At 37.1% G+C, this 6,931-nt stretch overlaps 1 pseudogene; it reads right to left on the bottom strand.

Annotated features, from left to right (window-relative positions):
* Positions 1–917: 917 nt before the first annotated feature.
* On the bottom strand, positions 918–6,909 carry LOC121416020 (annotated as a pseudogene).
* Positions 6,910–6,931: the final 22 nt, after the last annotated feature.

Raw genomic sequence — 6,931 nt, 5'->3', positions numbered from 1 at the left:
ATAAAAACATACAAAGCGAGTGGGAAAATATGGAAGGGATTTCGACTGAGTAGTCAAAGATGAGTAAAAGAGAAAGATCCAAAAATGCCTTAACCTATTTTTATTTCTTATCAAACATATCAATCAACCGCCCCACTTCCCTTCTTGGCAGAAAGCTTGATCCGCTACTGGTATACATATTAAAAATTGAGAGAGAAATGTTGACACTTTATTCGTTTTCACCATAGAAATAAACGTGTCTCTAAGTTATCAACCCACTACACTAGACTAGTTCCATTGAATATTCAAATCAGTGGGGCGAGGTAACTATTTGTTCGAGATACAGGTGTCATCGCTGAAATGCATGATGTGGTGGCGCTATTCAATCCATATCATTGGAATATCTAGACTCATGAGTGTTGTATCATCCATGGTTGTATGTCCATTGATTGATTTATTCACCCACTCATTCAATCACTCCCCCATTCATTCCTTTCATTCATTCATTCACTCACTCACTCACTCATTAATTAATTAATTAATTAATTCATTCATTCATTCATTTACTCACTCACTCATCCATCTATCCATCCATTCTTAATTTCTTTCTTCATTCATTATTCATTTTTTTGCATGATCATTTGATCATTTTTGGATGAGGGGTTATTATTTTAGCAAGATAGATCCCACTGGCTCTGTCTAATGATTTGCCCCATTTGTTTTATACTCCTTTTATTTCAAAGATTTAGGTGCTATCAGGGGATAAAATCCTTTGGTTAAATGAAATGAAAATAATGAACCAAGCAAGTGGAATAAATACTACATCCCCAACTACAACTACCAATAATAATAAAATAACAACCAAATAACATAGTGACAAGCAAAACATAAAGCTTATGAGCCCCCTAAATTACTGAACTGAAAATAATTAATGAACAGCTCACATGCATGATATAGCAAATTATGTCAAACAATTTATTGGAATTTCAGAAATGCATAAAACTATCTTCATATACATATAAAATGACATTAAAAATGCAAAATTTCATCAACAATTAATTGCACTTGATAATCACATTTGACAAACATGAATAATTGAGTAGACATGGCATATCGCCATATCATTATGGCAGAATATCTTTAAAACATGTTCATCAAAAAAATAATAGAAAAAAACAATGTGTTTTAAAGAAATCTTGTTTATCATGGATATGACATTTTTTAACATTTACTTATTAAAAAGCTCCATGGTACCATTTTATAGTAAGGCGGTCATATTGTGAAAAAAATTGTTTGGAATGTTATCATGTGTTATTTAACAGAAACTGAACCTGTCCTTTTGTAGGGAACCATGAAATCTCTCTCACAATTGCTTAATGGATGTATAGGCAGATATACAATTTCAACACAATCGAGGTAGAAATGCATATTTGACAATGACTTAGAAAGCCTAAATAATAACAAATGGATTCGTCCTGAAAGACACCCCCTCCCCCTCCAAAAAAAAAAACAAGCAGTAGCTTGACATCAAGAGAAAGACTGCCCTCTATAGTTCAAAACTATATTGACATAGGCTATCTGTTCTGAAAATATTATGTAAAATCTGGAAGGGGGGGGGGGGGCCTTCCAGGCCTGTCCCAGTCTAGTAAGGATTATTTATGGACAAATTTATGAAACAACCCCCATAGCCCCTGTAACATTGATCATGATACTAGTACTTTTGATTCTATCATCAATTTAATTGATAAAAAAAAGATTTGGTGTATATATAAACATCAGAATTATTCAAATGTGCAAAAACAAAGTATTGACAGATTATGAAAATCATAATTTTCATCAGTTTTTCTAAAATACCCTGGTAATTTTAACTGTAGAACCCATTTGATAGAATCTCAATCTGTCACAATGCACTGATTAATGCCCATAGCAATTTCATTATCTCCATGACCTGAATATCTCTAGTTTTCATCCCATGAACTTGATTTTGCCTGATTACTGGTCAGGGATGTACTTGAGGCCAATCTTAAGGCCAAGTCACATGTACAAAGTCTACGGGAGAAGGATTACTCAATCTACCTTGTGACTTGGAAGAACCGGCCTGGACTACATCCCTGTTACTGGTATGGAAGAGAAGAGTCTATCAGAGGTTTGGAGACATCTTTGCCCAGTGTTTAATCAACTGATGAGCTATAGCTGACCCCGGTGGAATAAACATCCCTCCTTTGGTTGAACCCAAGTCTCCTGATGATCCAAGCATCTCGATCACCTCATGCCTGGTAAACCAACGAGCATCCACCAGCTCATCTTCATCTACCGTGATCTTGGAAGTGGTTGCCTTGGCGATACATCCTATCATCAGCTGGGAAGGCATCGGCCATGGTTGGGAGGAGTGATACTGTACCTTACCAACGATTATCCCACTCTCTTCTTTGGTCTCACGTCTGACAGCATCCTCGATGGTCTCGCCTAAGTACAGGAAAATTATGGAATATCAGCAACTTACCCCTTGATTAGTGGTTTCCGCGCCCCATCCAATGGATTAAATTGCCATCGTACATCCATAATGCCAACTCCCTCGAATAATTTAAGACCTTGCTATAGACCCACCTTTTTAATATCTAGATATTTCCACTCTGTATCAGTTGTGGGCTCATCTATATGGAGGTGCACATCTTTGTTTCATTTTGTTTTTGGTTCTTTTTAATCTGAGATTTGGTAATTCACTTATTAATTGGTTTTGATTACAATATTTGTCTTATGATCCCAGTAACTAATTAGTAATCAGAAAATTGAGCGCTCAGCACTCTATAATTGTTAGAATCATTAATACATGTATCATTGATTATTTTGTTTTTGGTTCTTTTTAATCTGAGATTTGGTAATTCACTTATTAATTGGTTTTGATTACAATATTTGTCTTATGATCCCAGTAACTAATTAGTAATCAGAAAATTGAACGCTCAGCACTCCATAATTGTTAGAATTATTAATACATGTATCATTGATTATTAAACTCTCTAATTTCCATATGATAAACATAAAGGTCCAACAGGTCCCTGACTCCCTGGTTCACTCTACTGATGGAAAATTATTGTACCTTAACATTTTAATATCAATCCCAATCAGAAGGGACAAGCCATTGTGTGTTCAGTCTGGCTTGACCCCCAAATCTTTATTCGAGCGCCACAGCTCTGGATCCTAATTTATGGCTTACCCTTGTAGAAAATTTTAAAGAGGTAAAAAAAAAGAATATCTATAATAACTAGGATGCATGTAGAGTGTACATAGAAACTAAGTCAGAGTTGGCAATGATACCAGCTCTATTCCGAAGCAAGTATGAACTTGTAAAGCAAGTGACAATTTACTAATTATTCATATCAATATCAACTGGGAATTTATTGAAGCTATTCATCAAAGTAACATACCTGGTGGGTGTTTCATAAAGCTGTTCGTAAGTTAAGAGCGACTTTAAGAATGACTGGTGAACCTTTCTTATGCGCTAAGTAATCACCAATCAACATATCATTTATCACAAGAAAGGATCACCAGTCGTTCTTAAAATCGCTCTTAACTTACCACCTGCTTTATGAAACACCCAGCTGGTGGGGGTTTCATAAAGCTGTTTGTAAAGTTACGAACGACTTTAAGAACGACTGGAACATCTTAGGTCATAACTTTAATTACATAAAGATATCACATAGCATAAGACAGGATCACCAGTCGCGTGTAAATTCATTCGTATCTTACAAACAGCTTTATGAAACACCCACCAGATCTGAAAGGGGTATTCCTCGCTGAAAATGTATGATTTGAACAGAATGACATTTAAATTATATGCATGTCTTTATAATATGCCATGAGCAAGCTGATGATGTCATATCCCCAATTATGCTTTTGTATTTTATTTTATGAATTTATTCAATTTGTGTCCTAGAAAAAAAAATGACAAGTGATTTAATGTGTATTGCAATATTCATTGCTGCAACTTATTTTATTACAAGGGCAGGGCTGCCAACATTTGATAATTGATGAAAGTGAGATTGTACGAGAAGCAAAATGCAGGGGGGGGGGTGAAGCGACCAAGCCCGACCGAGCGAAACGAGGGAGGGTGTGGGAGGGGGGCTTTCCCCCTCCCACGGTGTGGAGTTTTATTTTTCAAGGTGAAATTGTGTGATCTGGTGCATACTTAATAGAATATTTGAACATATTCAGCCTGGAGTACTCCTTTAATAACATTTTTATTTATCACATACATTCATAGATTAGTTTTGCCTTGGCACTTCCATTTTGCATGTGATATATTTTGTAGGTGGGGCCTTTGGTTTTGGAGCAGACTAGGTGGCTTCTGAGTGGAAACGAGTATCAAGAACACTGAAATCAAGTTGTTGAAAATGGGGCCGCTGAGGCAGCATATCCCTATTCCACATTATACAAGAGTACCCCCCCACGTCCTTACCCTAAATAACAAGAATGTCACCACCACTGCAGCCAATTTGAATTTGAATTTCCAGTAGAGATGGTGATTAATGATTACAACTCTTTATTACACCTTTAAAACTTCAAAAATTTCCCACTGTTTGTCCAATATATTGTTCAAACATTCACCTCTCTGCTTGTCTGATTTTTATTTTGCCTCTTACAAAAAGGTCCCACCTACCTGGTTCCATGAAGCCTGCCAAGCAAGAATACATCTTTCCTGGGAAGCCCTTCTTCCTCCCTAATAAAATGCTCTTCCCATCCTCAGAAACTACAAGCATAATAACCACTGGGTCTAAGCGTGGGTAGCAAGTGTTATGAACTCATTTCAGACTTCTACATCCTAGAACATTAAAACAAAACAAATAAATCCTCATTCTCATGTTTGACACTTGTAGGATAAGTGGTGTTACAGACATCTTGACTATAAAGCTATATTTAATAACCTGTAATATGCAGATAGAGAAGAATTGGACATTGAGAATATGAGTATTCATGAAACAAGGGTAGGCCTATTATTGGCCAATGATTATGCTTTAACATATGAAAGAAAGAAAAAAAAAGAGAGAGACAAGTAAGTCATGGGATGACGTGATCTAATCCTAAAAAAAATGCTTCTCTAGAGTCAATTACAAATCATCAATGATATTGACAAAAAGGTTATAAAATGTGAAGTTTACAACATGTTTATCTAACCCATTTAGCCAACATGTAGATCAATGTTAACCAACATGAAAGTAGAATGTTACCTTCTTTTGTGCAGACTCGTTTATATCCTGCCTCTGCCATGGTAGTAGATGCACCGCATGTAGGGCAGAACTTGTATCTGTCATGCCATGCCAACATGGACCTCCCCTGACTGATGATACCAGCATCCACTGGACTCAGGAGCATCAAAGCCATGCGATTCCTCTTGGGTAACATCTCTGCTTCAGGTTTGATCTTCTGCAGATCTTCTGAAGGAATACTGGTAACATCCACAGCAAACCAGGCACCTTCTGAGCTATTCTCTTGCATGTCTCCATCCTTGTTCATTGAAGGGTGCAGTGGACCTACCCCTAGGAATATAATGGAAGCTTCCTCTTTCAAGGCAAAGGAGATTTCTTTAAAGGAGTACGCAGCAAGATTGTACTGGAATGTTCCATTACTGTCCTCAGAAGGGATGATATATGGATTCAAGTCTCTGTACAGGATATAGGTAGTTGTGGGTGCTTGCATGGCATCCTTTATCCACTGTTTGTTGGTTCTTTGATGACTCTGGCGATCAAGTGGGTTGAGGCCAAAGAAGTTGACCAGGTCCTTGTTGGCAACTTCTTTGATCTGAGGATCATTCCTCAGTAGATTGATGACTTCAGTATGGTCCCAGAACTCGGCAATATCCAAAGAGTTCTGACCTGATCTGTTGGGTAGAAATGGATCACACCTGTGCAATAAGGGAACAGAAAAATGTAGGCCTGCCCTACATGAATCATAAGAGCTACAATAACCACAAAGATCTTCAATCTAATCAGCATGACAATTTTTTTTAATACTAGAATCAAAGAGAAAGAAGAACTTACAAAATATATTCCTACATGTATTCTAGTTCATCATCATTAGACATTAGTTGTCATTACAATGAATTTTCTAAACTGCTTTATTTTCTAAGAACATGTAAAATACAATAATTCTCATTCTTTTTTATATTGGATGTACCATTTTAAATGAAATCTTATGTAGCCTAAATAACTATGCTGCTTATGCACATGTGACACCACCATCATCAAGGAATTAAATTATGCAAACTTCTCTCCTTGTTTAAAACTTAATTTTGATTTTTTATATAGCTGTCTGCTCGTTACTGTAAACTTTGACATCATAAGCATAATAAGGCATACAATTATCATCATTATCGTCATCGTCGTCATCATCATCATCATCATCGACATCATCCACCATAATCATCAATATGTTCATCATCATCATTATCATCATCATCATCATTTATATGACCACCATCCTCCTCATGATGATGATCATCGCCATTCATCCATGCCCCCCCATAATCCTCCTTGATCATCACTACCATCATCAAAATCAATCATCTCCTCTATACTGGCGTAGCCTAGGCCTGGGCTATCTTACCCATTTTGTAACAGGATCTTGGCGACATCTACATGCCCGTTCCTGGCAGCCAACATCAGCGCTGTCCACCCTTGTTCATTGCGACTATCCAGCCCAAGTTTCCTCATTCCTTGCACCATTCGCGAAACATGGGCCGTTTCTCCTTGACTTGCACAGCGATGGAGCTCTGTCAATAGCTGGTCCCGAGGGGCTGTACTGATGGAGTCCATCTTCTAAATCTGATGAATCTCAAGGTTCGTGACGAGTAAAAAAATAACACTTAGGCCCTATTAATATTAAACTTAAACTCAAGAAGCTCGAGCTGCGAGCTGTGCGAGCCTGACTGAATCAGCTGACACATTAATTAGACTTT

Source organism: Lytechinus variegatus, chromosome 5, assembly GCF_018143015.1.
Source record: "Lytechinus variegatus isolate NC3 chromosome 5, Lvar_3.0, whole genome shotgun sequence".
NCBI classification, from domain to species: Eukaryota; Metazoa; Echinodermata; class Echinoidea; order Temnopleuroida; family Toxopneustidae; genus Lytechinus; species Lytechinus variegatus.
Note: the sequence above shows the minus strand (reverse complement) of the source record. Positions and strands in the feature narration are given on the sequence as shown.